Source organism: Xenopus laevis, chromosome 1L (assembly GCF_017654675.1).
Source record: "Xenopus laevis strain J_2021 chromosome 1L, Xenopus_laevis_v10.1, whole genome shotgun sequence".
Classification (NCBI taxonomy): domain Eukaryota; kingdom Metazoa; phylum Chordata; class Amphibia; order Anura; family Pipidae; genus Xenopus; species Xenopus laevis.
In genome coordinates this window covers 208,637,538-208,656,311 of record NC_054371.1, presented here as the reverse complement: position 1 = coordinate 208,656,311, position 18,774 = coordinate 208,637,538, and the positions used below count along the sequence as shown (strand labels likewise).

Sequence of the window (18,774 nt, the reverse complement as noted above, 5' to 3'; positions counted from 1 at the left end):
CAGCAAGAGAGAAAGGAGAAAGTGTCCTGTTGGGAGTTCTGTTTGATTTTGATTATGTAAACTTTAGACTTGGAATCATTGGTGTGCCACAAGTCACTGACACTTACATGACATGGCTCTGAACAGACATTTCTAGTTACATGACACTACCTGGGCCATATTGATAGGCACTCATGGGCCTGTGCCTGGGGTGGAAGCTTTTGGGGGTGGCCCACTGAAATAATTGAATAAATGTGTTTAAGAAAAAAAATTACCCCATAGCCACCGAGTACTTTTCACAAAAATCTTGGTGGCGAAGCTGGGGGGGTGAGAGGAATAGAATCCGCTACACTTGGTGCTGGACATGACCTAAATCACTGGGCCAAACAACTATCTCAGTAAGTCAGTATAAGAGGTCAGACAAATTACACAGGGCAACGGTTGGAGAAATAGGTCACAGGTCCATTAAGCAATGGTTGAAATATTTAGCATTGGACTAGGGTCCAAGTATAAAAGAAGGAAAAGGAACTCCAGCAGTGTTACTGCAAGCAACCTTTTATTCCGGGTAGTGGTAAACACAACTTGTTTCGGGTTCAATACCCTTTATCAAGAAGGGTATTGAACCCGAAACAAATATTCCTTTTATACTTGGATCGTTTGTAGAAATTGCAGCACAGAGCAACCATTAAGGAATCGGACACAAATCATTTGGAAAATTGTACTGACCACTATCCCCCTCTCCCATTGGACTAGGGTGCCAGGGGTCCACAAGAAAATCTTTATTATTCCTACTCCTCTCTCAAACCTCTTATTCTCCTGTTTATTTTACATACTATAATCTGTCATTCCATCTATTTCTCCTCTTTGTTTCCATAAAGAAATCGGAAATGACCATGAAATAAGCTAAATGGTTAGGAGTAGGAAGTAGGAGTAGTTTTCCTGGTCTCCTGGTGGGCCAGTCAGACAAAAGATATTTTAAAAGACCCGGAGCAGCCGTTTAGTGGGCAGCGTGGGATACCCATACCAAGTTGACATAATTTTTCACTAATTTTCCATATGAAACCTAATAGCAGCTGTCTTCTTAGAGCCATCCATGCCATCAACAGAGAGCCCATGTATGGCCAGTCCTCCGGCTAACAGCATTCATTACAGGGTTAGTCAGATCTGGTCCAGTTGCCCAATGGTTGCATAGAAGATCAGACTTTTCCTGTGACTAAAGCTCCCCACAGACTTCGAAATTATCGTGCGGTTAGTTGGATTCGAACGATCGAACATCTTATGATTTTTCGTCCGACATCTGTCCGAAAATTGATCGACCAGGTTAAAAAATCTTTGTCGGCCCCAGTGCAATCTATCTATGTTTGCAGGGCCAAGCAGGCAGCTCCCCTTTGTGTTCCTGGCAAATTGGTCTTTTTAGTTGATTGTCAATTCGTACGATTGTTCCGAGAAAATCGTGGTCTCACGATGAGGATCGGATCTTTTAAAAATCTCAACATCTATGGCCAGCTTAAGTCTGTCTGTGACTAAGCTTACTCCATATTAGTGATACAGTGCAATACATGGAACAATCACAATTATATTAAAGGTGTGTGTACACATGGAAAATTGAGTCAAGGGTTCCACAGGACAGTTTTACCCAGAGGGAAATTAAAGGGGTTGTTAACTCTTAGTATTTTATAGAATGGCCAATTCTAAGCAATTTTTTTAATTGGTCTTCATATTTTTTTTTATAGTTACCCATTCGATATTAGTGAAACTCATTGTGGTCAGTGGAAGAGCATTTTCACATGGTAGGAGACTGACCGCAGTCGGTAAATATATAAGCCCATTAATTAAAAAAAAGCAGCAGATGTGAAAGAATTACACAGTGTACATTCTGCTAGTGGCGGGGGACTTGGGATTTCCATATATGCAGTATCTGTTCAAATATTTGCGGGGGACCATTAAAATGTTAAAGCTCCAGGCTATATTATGAGGAGCCTTGTCATTGGTTCAATACTCAAATGTGTTATATATTTATATAATACACAAAAGCCATGAATATCCTGTAAATTATATCCTTATAAACGGTGAGTAGTGATGTCATCAGTTATAAACGGTGAGTAGTGATGTCATTTCTCTCACATGACTCACTAAAATTTGTGTATTATAATAAATAAAGTACCCCCAGTTGTAAAATATGAGGATATTAGAAGTTACCTCGGAGTTCCATGACCTGTATAAAAACACTCGGCCTTCGGCCTCGTGTTTTTATATGGTCATGAAACTCCTCGGTAACTAATAATATCCTTATATTTTACAAGAGGGGGTACTTTATTCACTATATAACCTGGGAATTGTCCTGCAGCTGCCTCTACCTGCCGTGCAAGACAGCAACCAAACATTTGCACATTGCGACACCAAAAGCTAAATTGGTCTGCCATTTAGATGTGGAGCTAACATGCAAAGTGGTTTTACGGAGTGCCAAGTAAGAGTAATGATGGGCTCTGATATCACAGGCAGATCCTGAAGCCTCTGCCACCCAAACCCAAAAAATAAATAAAACAAAACCATTGCTGGGCTACATAGGAAACAATGTAGCTCTACAGAACATTGGCTGGTTAGTGTTTCCAATAATAATATTGACTTCAAAAGGGATAGACGTGTGGAAAAGGTATATTAGAAAGATGTGTGGGCATATGTGTAACATGTTAACAGATTCAGGAGAAGGTCTCTATGAGAAATAAGAAAAGGTTCCACAATAAGCATAGCAAAGGCAGCAGTTTGTAATCTCAGTCCCACTGGTGTGAGTTCTGCAGCTGTGGGGTTAGTGAGTACAATGGGGCAGGTGTAGCTTTGGCGTCTATAACTGGAGTATGGATGTTCAACATCAGTGTCAGACTGGCCCATCAGGGAAACTTCCAGTGGGCAGAGGTATCAGTGGGCCATCCTGCTCTATTATGCCTTGTAAATCCATACTTTACTTACCGTGACATTGTGTGCAATTGCTAGGTTTCCCCACCAAAAATGCATGGTTTTTCCCCCAGAATTCTTCCTACATTGTGGGCATTGAATCAGACAGCAATTATTTTTCCTGACTTAACAACGGCACACGAACGAGGGATGGGGTGCACTCACGAGGGAGCCAGGTGCTAGGATCCAGCAGCCTAGGGGTGCCCAAACCCGAAATTCAGGCCTGGGCCCCTGGCATCCCAGTCCAACACTGTAGCCTCCAGCAGCTGTTATTAAACGAAAATACAAAACCTCAGCTGAATGGTACAGGAAGATGTATTTTAATCAGTTTGTTTTATTATGAACAATGGGGGCCCACACACCACTACAACCAGTAGTGAAATAATCAGCCTATAAGAATTTCTTTGCTTACTAATTTAATGAAACATAACCTTTTTCATCCCAAGCAAACCAAGGGATTACACTGCAAAAAAATGCAATTCTTTGCACAGCCACAATACAGAAATGAGCTGCATAAACTGTACTTTGCTGATGTGAATGAACAAACGGCTTGAAGTTTACGAAGCTGCCCAACATATTTCAGAAGATCCTGCATCAGATACATCACAAACACCCTAAGGAGGAGTTTTTTACTGTACTAATTACGGTACTACTTTTAATTACTGTACCGAGTATCCTGTCTTAATGGGAGGTCTCTGAGGAAAGGACATGCCCGCAACTGCAACACTTCACAATTTAAAATAGAAAACCATAACACTAACCTCAACCTGTGTAATTTTCTTTAAAAAATAGAAAGCTAGGTGTTATTTATAAACATCAAGTCACAATTTCACCACAAGCTCCACCTGGCAAACATTAAATTAGCTTCTCAAGGTGGTGGTGGGGGATCATAGTCTTTAAATTCTCTCTCGATTCTGTAAAAAGAAACGGTTTACAAAAAAAGAAGAAAAATCAGAATAGAAACTGTGGATGTAGAAACATGGACAAGATTTCTATTGTTACTGTCAAGGAGGTGAGCTACAGGGTGCAAGTGAGAGGAACGATGCATAATGATGCTGTCACAAAACTGCACTGGAAGGGGCAGCAGAGTTTATAGAACTGCGGGAAAAAAAACCCCAACAATTTCCAAATTAAATAAACAGAATGTGAGCAGACTGGCAGGTTTTCCAAGCAAAACGTTCAATGCCACCCACTGGTAATGGAGCTTGAGTGTATTAATTGCAAAGCTATACAATTGTCACTACTCTTTACAAATTGGTATTGGTGTGTGTGTGTGTGTGTGTGTGTGTGTGTGTGTGTGTGTGTGTGTGTGTGTGTGTGTGTGTGTGTGTGTGTGTGTGTGTGTGTGTGTGTGTGTGTGTGTGTGTGTGTGTGTGTGTGTGTGTGTGTGTGTGTGTGTGTGTGTGTGTGTGTGTGTGTGTGTGTGTGTGTGTGTGTGTGTGTGTGTGTGTGGTGTGTGTGTGTGTGTGTGTGTGTGTAAAATACCTATTTTAAAAATTACAATTGTTCCATTAAAGAGAATGCTCCCAGATGCCACTTTAAACAAATAAGTCTATCTATATGCAGAGCTATATAAAAATAAAGAACTCCAGTACACACACAAATAGACAAGTGATCAGAGAAAGGGCACAGCTTACATACACTTGTTTCTCTGATGGAGGGGGGAATTAAACAGCAACCTGCCGAAAGGCGCTACACAGAGAACCTGACTGCACGTAGGCCCAGGGATTTAAATCACCACCTTGCCCTGCTTTAGATAAATAGATAAAAATACCCCAGGGTGCGAGACAGTTTCCATTCTTAGTTGTGCTCTCGGTGGATGCAGAATTTGGGAACAAATTGTACAGGTCTGGCCCTGGATGACCTGGCTCAGTGTCTATTTCCAGCACCCCAGGATTATGGATAAATACACTTTTTGCTCTTCCCAGTATTTAGCACCTCAAGTAGTTTTTAGAAAGTATGTTCCTTTCCTGAGCATAATGAAGGCTCTCATTTTACTCCCCCACTCTGTAGCTCAGAATACTTTTTCTAAAAGGAATATATATTTTGGCTTTCTGGTGTCAAACAAGTCTTCACACATACACACAATGATATGTTTTTCTGATTTATTACCAATACAGGGAGGTATACATTTCAGATTTAACTAATACACTCCTGAGTAGACAATGCTCCTTTAGCCATACACTACATCTGGCATGTCACTGAATTATCGGAATAACTTCAATTTACAGGTTTCATACAGAGAGATTATATAGACAAAATTGCTGAACTGCCTTTTCATTGATCGCTGTGGGGGACACAACAGAATAATTTAGATTTTCTGATATATAATCCATCTGTTTGACACTTCCAATTAGCACGTGTAGAAGGCTGATTGGAGTCTAACCTCTTTGTCCCTTTCATCCCAATCGGATTTATCCATATGCGCCAAAATTGTACAATGTGACAATTAAGGTGGCCATAGACGCTACAATTACGATCTTTCCAGGAAATATTGTTTCAACACAAACATGTCGAGCTGAATCAAAATTTTCCCGTCAGCCTGATCGACAAGCCAAGTAATATCCAAGTCTTCTGCCAATATCAGTCTCATCTCCCACCATACACGCACCCAATATCTTATGAATTCCTTTTGTACGATATCAGTGCATCTATGGCCACCTTAAGTCAGAAATCCAAAACACAGGCGGGCAGAAGTCACACACATTACACATATTGGTTACAGCTTTTGTGATTGGTTCTTTTATTATTTGTACTGTGAATGTTCTAATATACCCCACAACATCACATGTATTAAAGTCATCAGCTGTGCTAATGCAACGATTATCAAATCAAGTTCTATATTAAATGGTGTCATTTTTACAATAAAAGTAGATTTAAAGGCTTGTTGTTATAGTCATCTAGCTACAGCGCAGGCTGGAATAATAGTTGGCTTCATGTTTGGAGTGTTTATACTTCCTTTTTCCTGAGCAACTTTTTCTTGCATATTTAAAGGACTTTGAACATGAAAACACTTCAGATTCTCTAAAAGAGCACTGAAAGTTATCTATATACATGGGTTTTTAGGGAGCTTGATATGAAAGAAGCTGCCATAAGTGGTGGGAAATACGATGAATGCTTTACGGTCTCCTGGACAGACAAAAAACAAGAGGCAAGGCCTTTGTTCTATTCATACGGACATGAAAGGCTAGTGGCTTAAAGATTTAACAGTTCCCTATCTAGAGTGCAATAAATATTGGAAATAGTTTATGGCCTAGAATGGGCTATTGAACTTGTTCAAGTTAGACAGGTCTATCTATCTACTGCATCACATGTGCTGAGCCAAGAATTGGTTACTATCCTATTTAGTTTGAATCCAAACCATACACCAATACAAAATATTTAATGTCTAGACATGAGCAGATAAAGCATTGATTCCAGACTGCATTTTGGTTCACAAGATGGACTCCCAGACTTGGATTTAAAAAAATAAATAAATAAATAAAAAACAAAAAAACTGCTCCCCACACTAATTTCTCATACAACTTCTATTTTTAGATTATAAGAAATGAATATATAACGCCCCTAAACATTGTTGTGAGAATGGCTTCGTAAGCACCGTCCATGCAAATGCTAACTGAAACATTTCAGTAGAAGTCATGAAATCACTTATCGTAAGCTATGTTAACAATTTCATGAACTATACTGGGAGGCAGGTGGAATGCAAAGTGCGGCAATTAGCCACTCTCTTCTGGGAAAACCATAAAAGTATGATGCAGAGACAGTGACTCATTAGATGGGCCAAGCACAGAAGCCCTGGAGCCAATCCGTAACTAAATAGATAGGCTTAAAAGAAACATCAGTTGAATTCCCTTCAAACCCTCCCCCTCACACACACTTAATGGTTAGTCCACACGAGGAGATTCGGGGAGAATTAGTCGCCTGGCGACTAATTGCCTCTTCTTCTGGGCGACAATGTCCCCGAACTGACTTGGCGTGTCTTCCCATCCCACAGGCGGAGCTCCATTTTCTGACGTTTCCTCGTGAGGCAACTTCGGAAAACGAAGAGCCACGTGTGCTGTAGCGTAGGCGACTTTTCATCATAGCGGATGGGAAGACACGTGAAGGCAGTTCGGGGAGATTGACACCCAGATGAAGAGGCGATTAGTCGCCACACGAGTAATCTCCCCGAATTCGGGGAAATTTAGTCACCTGGTGACTAATCGCCTCTTCTTCGGGGCAACAATCTTCCCCTGCCTTCCCCCTGCTAAAATGACAAATCAGCTGCGATAATGCACTTGTGGTGCTTCTATTTCCCCAAAGTTTACCTGTGAGGCAACTTCGGACGACTTCGGAAATCGAAGCGCAGCAACTGCATTACCGCAGACAATTTTTCATTCTATTATTTTTTTTTTTACCAATAAAAATAACACACACAAACAATCTGACTTTGTGGCTTTCAGGGGCCTTTTAGTCCAAGCTGAAACTTTAATGGATTTGGCAAGCCACCCAACAGCACCACTTCTTCTCTTCCACTATGTGGTTTCCAAAAGTAAAATCTGACATGAAAATGTACAGCTTCATAATTAAAATTGGTCTATCACCCCTTGGCACATGTTTAATTAGTACAGTGTCAGGACCGGCACCCAATACCAGAACAAGTGCCAAGCACCCTGGTCTCGGCTTCACCAGTAGTGTGACCACTGTTGGGCTTCGGGAGGAGCCCTCAACTTACTTGGGTGCCACCTGGACTTAACGAGGGGTACAAGGCGAGATGTTCTGGCTGGCAAAGGGGCACGGCTGTTAGCAGAGTCTTTTGGGCCGAAGGTCACGGTACAAATGGAGCAAGCGAGAGAATCGTCGACAGGCTGGGTCGAGGCAGGCAGATATCAAGAATCGTCAGGCAGGCAAGGGTCAAACCGGGTTGTCAATCAAGGGGTTAAGCAGGAAGAGTTGTCGTAGGCAGGCGAGGGTCAGGATACAGAATGCAGAATAGTCAGGAACAGGCTGGGTCAAACACGGGTAATCAAACAGACAAGATACGGAACAGATCGGATGCACATGGCTCAGGAAACCACTAGAAACAAGTTCTATCACGGGCACTGGCTGGGGGTCAGAATGGGCCGTAAATACACAAAATTTTCGCGCCAAAACGTGCGCCAAAGCGCGCTGGCATAATCACGACAGCGCGCCTGTACCTTTAAGAGGCGCGCCGTGCGTGCCCTAGAAATCAAGATGGCGCTGGATCCAGCGCCATTGAACCACGCGGCGGGCATCCCTGCCGCACAGGTAATATTATTACATACAGTACTGCAAAGTACTGCAAAGTTTTCTGTTGTAGAATGTCAATGTATGCTTTCCTGGAAAAGGTTAGAAACAACGTAAGCATAATTGTTGTGATTTGCTTCTAGTTATTATAAATGGGAGATAAGTTTGAAGTATGGTAAATCAGAGATAACCATTCCAGAACTCTTAAAGAGGCAAAGCTGTCCTTAGTGTTCTATTCTTCAGCTCAGCTCAGTATGGGCCACATGATTGTTGGCCAAAAACAATAAGTGTGTTCCCAACAGCAGAGATAAAGGCTTGGGTAAGGACACAATACTTCCTTTCTATGACCCAGCTGTTTTTGAAAGGCAATTATAAATGACTAAATATACATCATTCTGCAATAACAGTAAAAATCCCTCGACTTAAGGTGGCCATACACGGAGAGATTCGCTCGTTTGGCAATGTCGCCAAACGAGCGGATCTGTCCCCGATATGCCCACCTTAAGGTGGGCAATATCGGGCTGATCCAATCGTGGGCCCTAGGGCCCAACGATTGGATCCTAATGATGTGTAACGGGTGGTCGGATCGCATCAACTAACAGATGCAGCCGCGATCAGACAGGATTTTTAGTCCCGTCCGATTGACATCTGGCCGATTTTTGGCCAGATATCGATGGGGGAAGCCCGTCGGAGGGCCACATGCATGGGCCAATAAGCTGCCTTAACTTGTGTTATTAGGACAATATACATGGCCTTATCTTTGCTCCAATTAGCAATACAGCACAAAGTCCTAAGTGAGACCAATCCCTAACTCATAAAACAAATATTTACTAAAACTGATCTCTGCTGTATCAAGACCACTCCTGTAATAAGTAAAACAGCTAGAGTGGCACTGGATGTGTTTGTTACTAAAGGGTCTCTTGTTGCCAGGAGTCCACTATACAGGTATGGGACCTGTTATCCAGAATGCCTGGGAGCTGGGGTTTTCCGGATAACAGATCTTTCTGTAATTTGGATCTTTGTACCTTAATTCTACTAGAAAATCACAACATTAAATAAAATAGTTTTTTTTTCACTTCCAATAAGGATTAATTATATCTTAGTTGGGATCAAATACAAGGTCCGTTTTTATTATTACAAAGAAAATTATTTTAAAAAAATCTTTTGATTATTTGGATAAAATGGGAGTCTATGGGAGATGGCCATTCCATAATTTGGAGCTTTCTGAATACCTGGTTTCTGGATAACGGATCCCCATACATGTACTTTATGTTGTGGATCTACTTGGGCATTTCACAAAAGCAGAAAGGGTGACATTCTGTTGCAACACTGGACTAAAAACTTATCTAAATTCTCACTATGGGATCACATGGGAATGTTGCTTTTCACAGAATAAACAGAAATTAGACTTCCACCCAACAAACATATCTATGGCTTTCACTAAACAGCCTCAGAGATAACAGTGACCTGTAACTATTGGAAATCTAATTTTACACTCTTAATCCACAACCTATTTATGCTTATAATTATAATGCTATTATGCTTATAATTTGTAGTAAATGTAGTGAAAGCAAAATCCATATCTCCTACAGGTATGGGGTAGGGCTGAATAATAGTCCTGGGCACAGAGACATATGAAGCCAGAGGATACATTTCAACTCTAAATAATAGAATGCGTCTGACAACATTCTGGAGCCAGCAGCCAAGTATGAGCTGTCTGCCCATTCCACGCTTTGTTCCAGGGGATGTGGAGGGCTATTGTTTCTTGGGTGCGGTGTAATACACACTGGGGATGTTTGTAGCCTGAGTAATGAAATGGTACAAGACTGGGCATCTTCTCTATGCCTTCGTTGCAAGATTAAATGTTCCCAGGCGTCAGGGTATTAGTGAACGAGACACACAAAATTACCCCTGACAAATTAAAGAGTCCGTGAAAAATCAGAATGTGCTTATAATTAATCTCTGACATGTATTTGCTTCTAAATAAAGCATAAGCCTGATTTGCCCTACTGAAGGGAAGGCCCAGTTGAGTAAAGATGTGCTCACTTGCCAACCTGGTCAAATGAGTGGGTGTTTACAATTATTTCAAATTTAGTCTAAACTGTTTTTATTTGTCTTCTTAGCAGAGAATGGATTAAATTCTTTGTTTTGCTAAATTTTGTCTTAAAAAATAGGCTGATGGAAAAACAACAATGGTTTCATGAGAGACCAGTAGAGGAAACAGGGTGTAAAGCATCATCAGTGTCAAAAAAACATTGAATATTAAGTAAAGAATTATATAGCTTCAAATTTAAGCAAGGAGTAGCAGAATGCACTAATTAAACACCTTATACAGATAGTAGCAAAATAAAAATTTTAACAACAGAAACCAGCTTACATTGAACCATGGAAAAAAATGGTGGAGAATATATTTTTACAATATAAAATAACCCAATTAAGCTACAAGCAGCAACACTTATTAAGTAAGTGGTAGCACTTCAAACAGAGCAATAAGCATAAAATATGCCCCAAATATATATTAAGGGACAGAACACCCCAAAAGGGTAAGACTGGACTTCCTAGGACCCACCTGACATACGCGGCCAGATCTCAATAAGATGGAGACCATGTCAAACGTTATACAGGTATGGGACCTGTTATCCAGAAAACCTCAGGTTTCTGAACATTCTGGATATTTGATTTTTGTAATTTGGATCTTTATACCATAAGTCTACTAGAAAACCATGTAAACATTACATAAACCCAATAGGCTGGTTTTGCTTCTAATAAGGATTAGTTATATATTAGTTTGGGTCAAGTACAAGGTACTGTTGAATTATTACAGAGAAAAAGGAAATCGTTTTTAGAGAAATATGGAGTCCATGGGAGATGGTGTTTCCAAAATTTGGAGCTTACTGGAAACGGGTTTCCGGAAAAAAGATTCCATACCTGTACAAGTTTATGTTGGCAATAAGAAAAGGACTGATGGGAATTGACTGGGCTCACCAGAAGAGTCTCTGGAGTTCTAGCAGGGAAGTCTAGCCCTGTACCTCAATGTTACCCAGCTTTTCTACCACTACATTATCCTTGGCCTTTACCATTGAAAAAGCATAAAATGGCTCGATCAGCACTTTGTTTAATGAAAAAGTAAGCCTATTAATATCAAATTTATTTTTCCACTGTCTGACCTTTAACTTGTTTTTTCAAGATATCCAAAAAGGCACAAAATGATACAATGCATTCCCTCTATACTCAAGGATTTGTTGAAATGGAAAAGACGCAGAACTGTGGAAATGGAAAATTTTGAAGCCGATGTTGTACTCTGAGCTTTAAACTTTATGGAGAGAAAAATGTGCATTGTGGGCTCAAAGTGATGGGTTATGTTTAGGAGGTCAGTGGCTGATCATTTGGCATAGTGGCGTCTTAGATTTTGGGGATAATAATGTTCAACAGTCTAGCCAAATCAGTCTTGTCAGGGCTGTCCTGGAGGCCTAAAGCATTCACAGCAATTGTTGTGTCTGTTGAAGGGCTCCATAGACTTCTTTAAATGATCTAACCCTTAAAACTGTGGTACAGGTATGGGATCCGTTATCTGGAAACTCGTTATCCAGAAAGCACCAAATTATGGAATTCGGTCTCCATTTTAATCAAATCATCTAGATTTTTAAAAAGAATTTACTTTTTCTCTGTAATAATAAAACCAAACCTTATACTTGATCCCAACTAAAGGTGGCCATAGACACACAGATCAGAAAGATGTCGGCACGCACGATCCGAAAATCGTACGAATCCTCGATTCGTACGATTTTCGGATCGTGTGCCGACATCTTTCGTCCGGCGGAGATCGGTCGTTTGGCCGATCGGTCAGGTTTGATTTTGACCCGACCGATCCCGCCGGAGCCCATGGCACATCTTATTACCCCCGATATAGCCATGCCTGTTAATGGCATATCGGGGAAAGATCCGCTCGTTTGGCAACATCTCCAAATGAGCGGATCTTTGCATCTATGGCCACCTTAAGATATAATTATTCCTTATTGGAAGCAAAACCAGCCTATTGGGTTTATTTAATGTTTACATGATTTTCTAGTAGACTTAGGGGCAGATTTAGCAAGGGTCGAAGTGAATTCGAGGGAATTTTCGAAGTAAAACAATTCGAAATTCAAAGAAATTTTTTGGATACTTCGACCATCGAATAGGATACTACGACTTCGAATTTACTTTGACTTCGATTCGAAGTAAAAATCGTTAGAATATTCAACCATTTGATAATCGAAGTACTGTCTCAAGATTTTACTTTGATTGTTCGATGGCCAAATTCAGTGAAAAATACTTCAACTTCGATATTCGAAGTATTTTAATTAGATGGTTGAATTTCGATGTATTTTACACTTCAAAATTCGACCCTTGATAAATCTGCCCCTTAAAGTATGAAGATCCAAATTACGGAAAGATCCATTATCCGGAAAACTCCAGGTCCTGAGCATCCTGGATAACAGGTCAGATACCTAAGAAATATTCAGATAACTACAAGCTGAACACAACTAAATCAGAACATACTGGGAGTCAGGGCAAAGATTGGATCTGGCTGAGAGTGGACAGAAATATTTTCTACCAGAGTGCCGTCCATTTGCTCTTTTTGTTGTAGAAATATTTTCTAGAACTGCTCATGCAGACCAGCATCAGATCCTCAGCTACATGCTAGCGCCACAAAGATCCAGATAAGCACGACAATCTGGTCTGTGGTAGATAATATCAAAAGCATTTTACTTTATGTAGCTGTGTGGGAAGAACTGTGACATATCTGAGTTATTGCATTTGTTATTGTTTCTTAAAAAATTATGACTTTAATATAACTCACTCTGTGTATATGTTGTATAAGATAATCAACATACTGAATTGAAAACTATGGACAGCACTGTGACTGAAATGCCTGTAGTGCTTTTGGAATAAAGGCACTGGCTGACCGACCTGATCACTAAGGGACAGGTTCTCCACCTTTATAAAAAAAAAAAAGAAAAAAAAAAAAAAAGAAGTTAACGTTCCTTGGGCAATAATGACAAGAGACGGGTTGTGATGTTATGGGGTGTGCAGTGATATAAAATGGGCTTGAAAAAATACCAAAACAGGGAAATTCAATGGCATGTGGACGGGCAGAGGGTGGTTATGGTGTGGAAGATTGGGGCAAGGGAAAAAATATAAGGGCTTAAAGGGGAAACAAACCCTTAAAAACCCTACCAGCTACCCTACATAGACCCCTGCCTGCTCCCCCAGCCTAGCTGCCCCCCCCTGGGCAAATGCCCCCAACTCTTTACTTACCTCTTCATGCAGATTTTGTCCAGCGGAGTTCACGGGCATCATTTTCAGCCGCTTCGGTAATCTTTGGAATGAGACTGACGCTTCTGCAATTTTCGTGAGTTTTGGCGCATGCACAGTTGTCGCAAAACAAAAAATTGCTCCAACTGCACATGCACCACTATGCTGGTCTCATTCCAAGGATTACCCAAGAGAAGAAGATGACGCCCGTGTCCGCTGGACAGAATCTGCATGGAGCGGTAAGTAAAAAGAGTTAGGGGCATTTACCTGGGGGGGCAGCTAGGCTGGGCGGGGGAGGAGGGAGGGGGGGTCTATGTAGGGTAGGGGGTAGAATTTTTTTTAAGAGTTTGTTTCTCCTTTAAGGAACCTAGCAGCTTATACTTCAGTTTTTGGTGTGGTTGGAATTGAATTGAAAATATAGACAAAACTCAATGTCAGCTGTACCATAAAGGAGAACTCAAAACTTAATATAGGCTAGCAATGCTAACTGTAATAGTAATAATGAATATAACAGGAATTATTCTGAACTTCAGCCCTATCCATAGGAATTATATGGAACTTTTTATGCCATATTTTCATTGTCGGTGATCCTTACATGGAGAGTAAGCTCTGAGCAGCCATTGAGAAGCTAAGACTAGCAGTTGTCTAAAATATTCAAGCAGAAAATAAGGTTGATCTGTCACAGACGATAATGTTACACATATTAAAGTGTATTAGATTCTGATGCAGAATGCACTGGCTTCTAAGCCACTATTATAATGTGAATTCATTGCTAGTCAGTCTTGTTTTAGGACTTTTATATTCTTTATTAATGTAGCCAGTCTCTAAACTCAGGCAACTGACAGCAGCCCAGGACATTGCTATGAATCCGCAGAAATGAAGATGGGGAGCTACTGGGGACATATTTTGATTTACAGATCTTCAGTGCTAAAGGGCTGTAGTTATAAAAAATGATGTGTAGCATTTATTGCCTACTGATTGTTAAGCTTTAGCACAGACACACGTGGAGATTCAGGGAGATTAGTTGCCCAACAACAAATCGCTTCTTATACTGCCTTCCTGCCGGCTAGAATCTAAATCGCCAGCGGGATGGCACTCAGGGCATTTCGTTTTCTGAAGTCGTCTAAGATGCTTCACGAGGAAACTTTGGGCGACTTCGGAAAACGAAGTGCTCCGAGTGCCATTCCGGCGGCGATTTAGATTCTAGCCGGCAAGAAGGCAGTTTGGGGAGATTAGTCTCCCAGAGATCTCCCCGAATCTCCAGTAAAAGAAGCCTGCAACTAAACTGTACTTAAGTTTACTGTCGCTATCAACTAAACACAAAATGTAATCAGATTTAGCCACTGCATTTGAATCACTCCTTTACTACCCCCCATATAAATTCTATGGCAGCACTCTGCGGGAGAGAGTTCCAGCACATGTATATTGTGTTTTAATTGAAAACACATTTTCTTGTATTCTTGACTCAACAAGTTAAACAATTGGCAGATTACAACTTCAGCCTGGAAACATTTTAGGGGATTTTTATTGGTCTGTTTGTATTTTTTTTACTATCTAGTCTGGCAACAGTTAGCTGGATTGTTGGATGTATTTATTGGCCCAATCAAGCAATAACTTTCGCATGCAGTTTTAGGTAAACAGAGGGATATTACACAGATACAAATACCTGCCAGCTGAACATATTACAATAGAATTAAAATGAGCTTTCCATGTGGAGAAATATATTGGTGCTGTGTAAGGAATAATGGCAATACATGTAGTACACAGTGGTAAAAATGGTCTTCAATTTGAGTTTAGTTATATTTAACGCTGTGTTCTGCTCCTCTCCACCCTAGCATTTAATTAGTAGATTTCCTGATGTGGTTTCACCATATAGTCTCATGTCCCTGCAACAGCCAATCTCAAACCATGAAATTACTCTACACCTGGACCAAACCAAAGCGTGATCATTCAATAGGTCACCGAAACCTTAAAATCAAATATACAAGTTTATCACTGAAAATCATGAACTACTGTGTGCACAGCAGTGTGGCTAAATACCCATAGGTCATAGTTATTTGACCAGTATCTACTATCATCAACCTGTATATGTTTTATAACAGAATGTCAAGTCATTCTTTGTGTCTAGGAAAACCTAGGTTGGTCAGGCCCTTCCAAGGGCTCCATAAATGGTTCAATAAACTGATGACTTTGGGAAAGGGATGTTTGTTACCCACGGCAGCCAAGATTTATCATGGCAACAAAACATTTACTTATATAACTTTAATCCCACCACCCAGGTCCAACAGTGTATAATTAAGTGCAAGTGTCATCAAAGTAGGTAGTCATGATCTCTATCATACAGTTTCTAGTGCAGGTATTGCAATTCATAATAGAAAAACTGGAGAGGTTCCACCAAATGCAAACAAAGATTGCGTCTATGGGGAGCTTTAGTCTGTAAAAGTTTTTTCTTGCCGAACGATTTTACCGAAGTCCGACCAATCCTTCGAAATTATCGCAAAGTTAGTGGGATTCGAACGATCGTACATCTTACGATTTTTCAGCCGACATCTGTCAGGAAATTGATTGGTCAGGTTAAAAAATCGTTATCGGCCCCAGTGCAATCTATGTTTGCAGGGCCAAACAGGCAGCTACCATTTGTTTTCCTGGCAAATTGGTATTTTTAGTTGATGGACAATTTATCAGATTGTTTCGAGATAATCGTGGTCTCACGATGACGATCGGATCTTTTAAAAATCTTTACATCTATGGCCAGCTTAACTTGTAATACATGGATCTGCAGTAGTACATTCAGAAACAATATGCTAGTGCAGAGCTGCAGGCACTAGGGTGTTTTCCTATTTTGTCTGACTCTGTAAGAACCTCATAAATACACACACACACCCCTGTACATTAAGCTACCTTTGTATTCATATGTGTATTTAGTATATGCAAAGTCCCGATTTAGGAGCCTGTGCAACAACACTAATATAGTTATTTTTAGAGCAGCACTGTCCAGTTACAAACGCAAAGGAGGGGCCACATCCAGGGTCTCCAGTGGGACAGCCCTACTTTTTAGCTTTAGGGCTCTTACACTCGGCAGTTTTTACCTGCGCTCCCCTGCATTGTGCTTTCTTCCATTCAGCTGCAGGGGAGCACAGGAGTAGACTAGATGCAGTCAATTATTTCGAACGGGGCTTTACTCACAAACGCATCTAAACACCAAACATGTTGCATTTCACCTGCGTTCGGCGCATACATGCGTATGTGCGAGTACAGCCCCCTTCAAAATAATTGACTGCGGCTACATCCGAGACTGAACAGAAGAAAGCGTAACGCAGGGGAGCGCAAGTGAAAACAGCCATGTGTAAAAGCCTGTAGACATGATAGAACACATTAAGGCAGAAGGATACAATAGAAACATGCTGAAGGAACATAGGTTTCCACTGATCACCTCAAAATCAGTTACAAATGAAACAGTTTTTTTTCAAAGAGGAAGACTGTAGATTGAACAACATGGCCAAAACAAAAACCATGTATTCTATGTTGTCCTGCTGGATGATGCAGCAAAAGAACACAGGCACAATATGTCATTGTGTATTCATCTCAGTATTGAAACTATATATTAGCCTAGATACATTACCCATTCCCTAAACAAAATACAGGCAACACAAGCAAATAAAAACTACTATAAACCCTAAACCAGTGCCATTTTACTGCATTATGGCATGCAGAAAGCCTATTAGCAATTAGCTCTGATCAGTCAAATGCTGTAAAACAATGTACAAAAAATTCTGATTGGCTGGTCTGGGTTTCTACTACTCAGGAGTACAATTTACACCTGTGTGTAATTCCCCCCAGGCATGTGGCTCCCTATAAACTATGCCAGCTATTCCCTGCTATGAGATCAATACCAGCAGCTGAACTACAGGGTGTGGATTCCTGGTGGAAGCAAAAGTGTACCATAGTCTTCCTCCTACTGTGCAGCATCTTATCCAGCTGCTCAGGTTACCATTCAGCTGACATTACATCCTATGTACAAAGTGGTCCCTGTATCTACTGCCTGTTGACAGTGGTGTATAAGTAACAAAGAATAGTAAAAATGATCATAATTTTATAGTATTTGTGATTTTTAAGTGTTGCAATAGAAAGATAATGGCGACTACACAGTTTGAACATCCCAAAGACCGGCCAGGATTGGTACAACTGGGTCTCCATGGTCAATAATTTTCAGTCAAAATAAACTTTACTCTAACCACTTATTTTTGTTGGACAAGATGAACATGGCATTTAACCTTCATTGCTGCCAAAAAAAAAAAAGACAATCCTTTGTGAGGCCTCCTGGGAAATCTCTAAGCTAAAATAATGGGATTTTCTCTAGTACTGCAACAAGGGAAACTGAAGCGCAGCAAATTTGCAAGCCAGAAAAAATACCTGCAGTGAGTTCATGCAAAGCAAAATAAAAAAAAAAAAAAAAAAAAAAAAAGGAGGGGGGGGGAAGGTGAAAGTAAATTTTACAGCAGTGATTTGCCTGAAACCAGGTATGACAGAGCAGGGATCTTCAAACTGTGACTATCAACTGTTGCTTTATTACAGTGCCCAGTTGTCTTATCCTGAGCAAGGATTCTGGGAGTTGTATTTCAGCAACAGTGAGTCACATGTGTAAGATCTCTGCAGACAATGGAAAAGAAAAGAATTTCTATGGAACATGGGCAGGCTGGACTGCGCACCAACAGGGTGTGATGGATGAATTGTCCCTTTAATGATTGAAATGCAGCAGAGTAGCGTCTGCACTTACATAGCTGTATGTGGCAGGGGCACTTCCCTGCAGATTAGATTGTAAACTCTAAAAGACAGGCATCACAATCCCCTTATTTTGATCCATTTCAGTTAATTTCATATACCCTTTCCCTTAGTATTCTGTTGAATGCTGCCTAGACATGTTGTTTCTCTGCCAGTAATCTGATTTTGGGCTCAGCCAACAACAGCCTTTCATATTATCCTGGTGGTGCCCAAATCCAGATTACGGGCAGAGAAACTACATTTCTAGATGGTGACAGTAATTAAAGGGGTGGTTCGCCTTCAAACAACTAGTTGGTTTCAGAAAGATCAGCAGAAATAACTTTTTCCAATGACTTAATATTTTCTACTTGTCACCATTTTTCTGATATTAAGGGGGGGGGGGGTCGCCAACCCTGTAACCTGTTCTAGATGGATATATTTAGTTGATACATTTGTTATCTTTGCCCCTGCTGAGCAGAATCTCTGAGTTTTATTAGGGTAGGGGCACACGGGCAGATTCTGGAAGATTTAGTTGCCTGG

At 40.7% G+C, this 18,774-nt stretch overlaps 1 protein-coding gene across 1 annotated transcript in view; it reads right to left on the bottom strand.

The window, feature by feature from the left end:
* The window catches only part of plpp1.L (phospholipid phosphatase 1 L homeolog), a gene marked incomplete at its 5' end in the record, with an annotated part of 67,822 nt that overhangs the window by 48,133 nt on the left and 915 nt on the right, over nt 1–18,774 (bottom strand).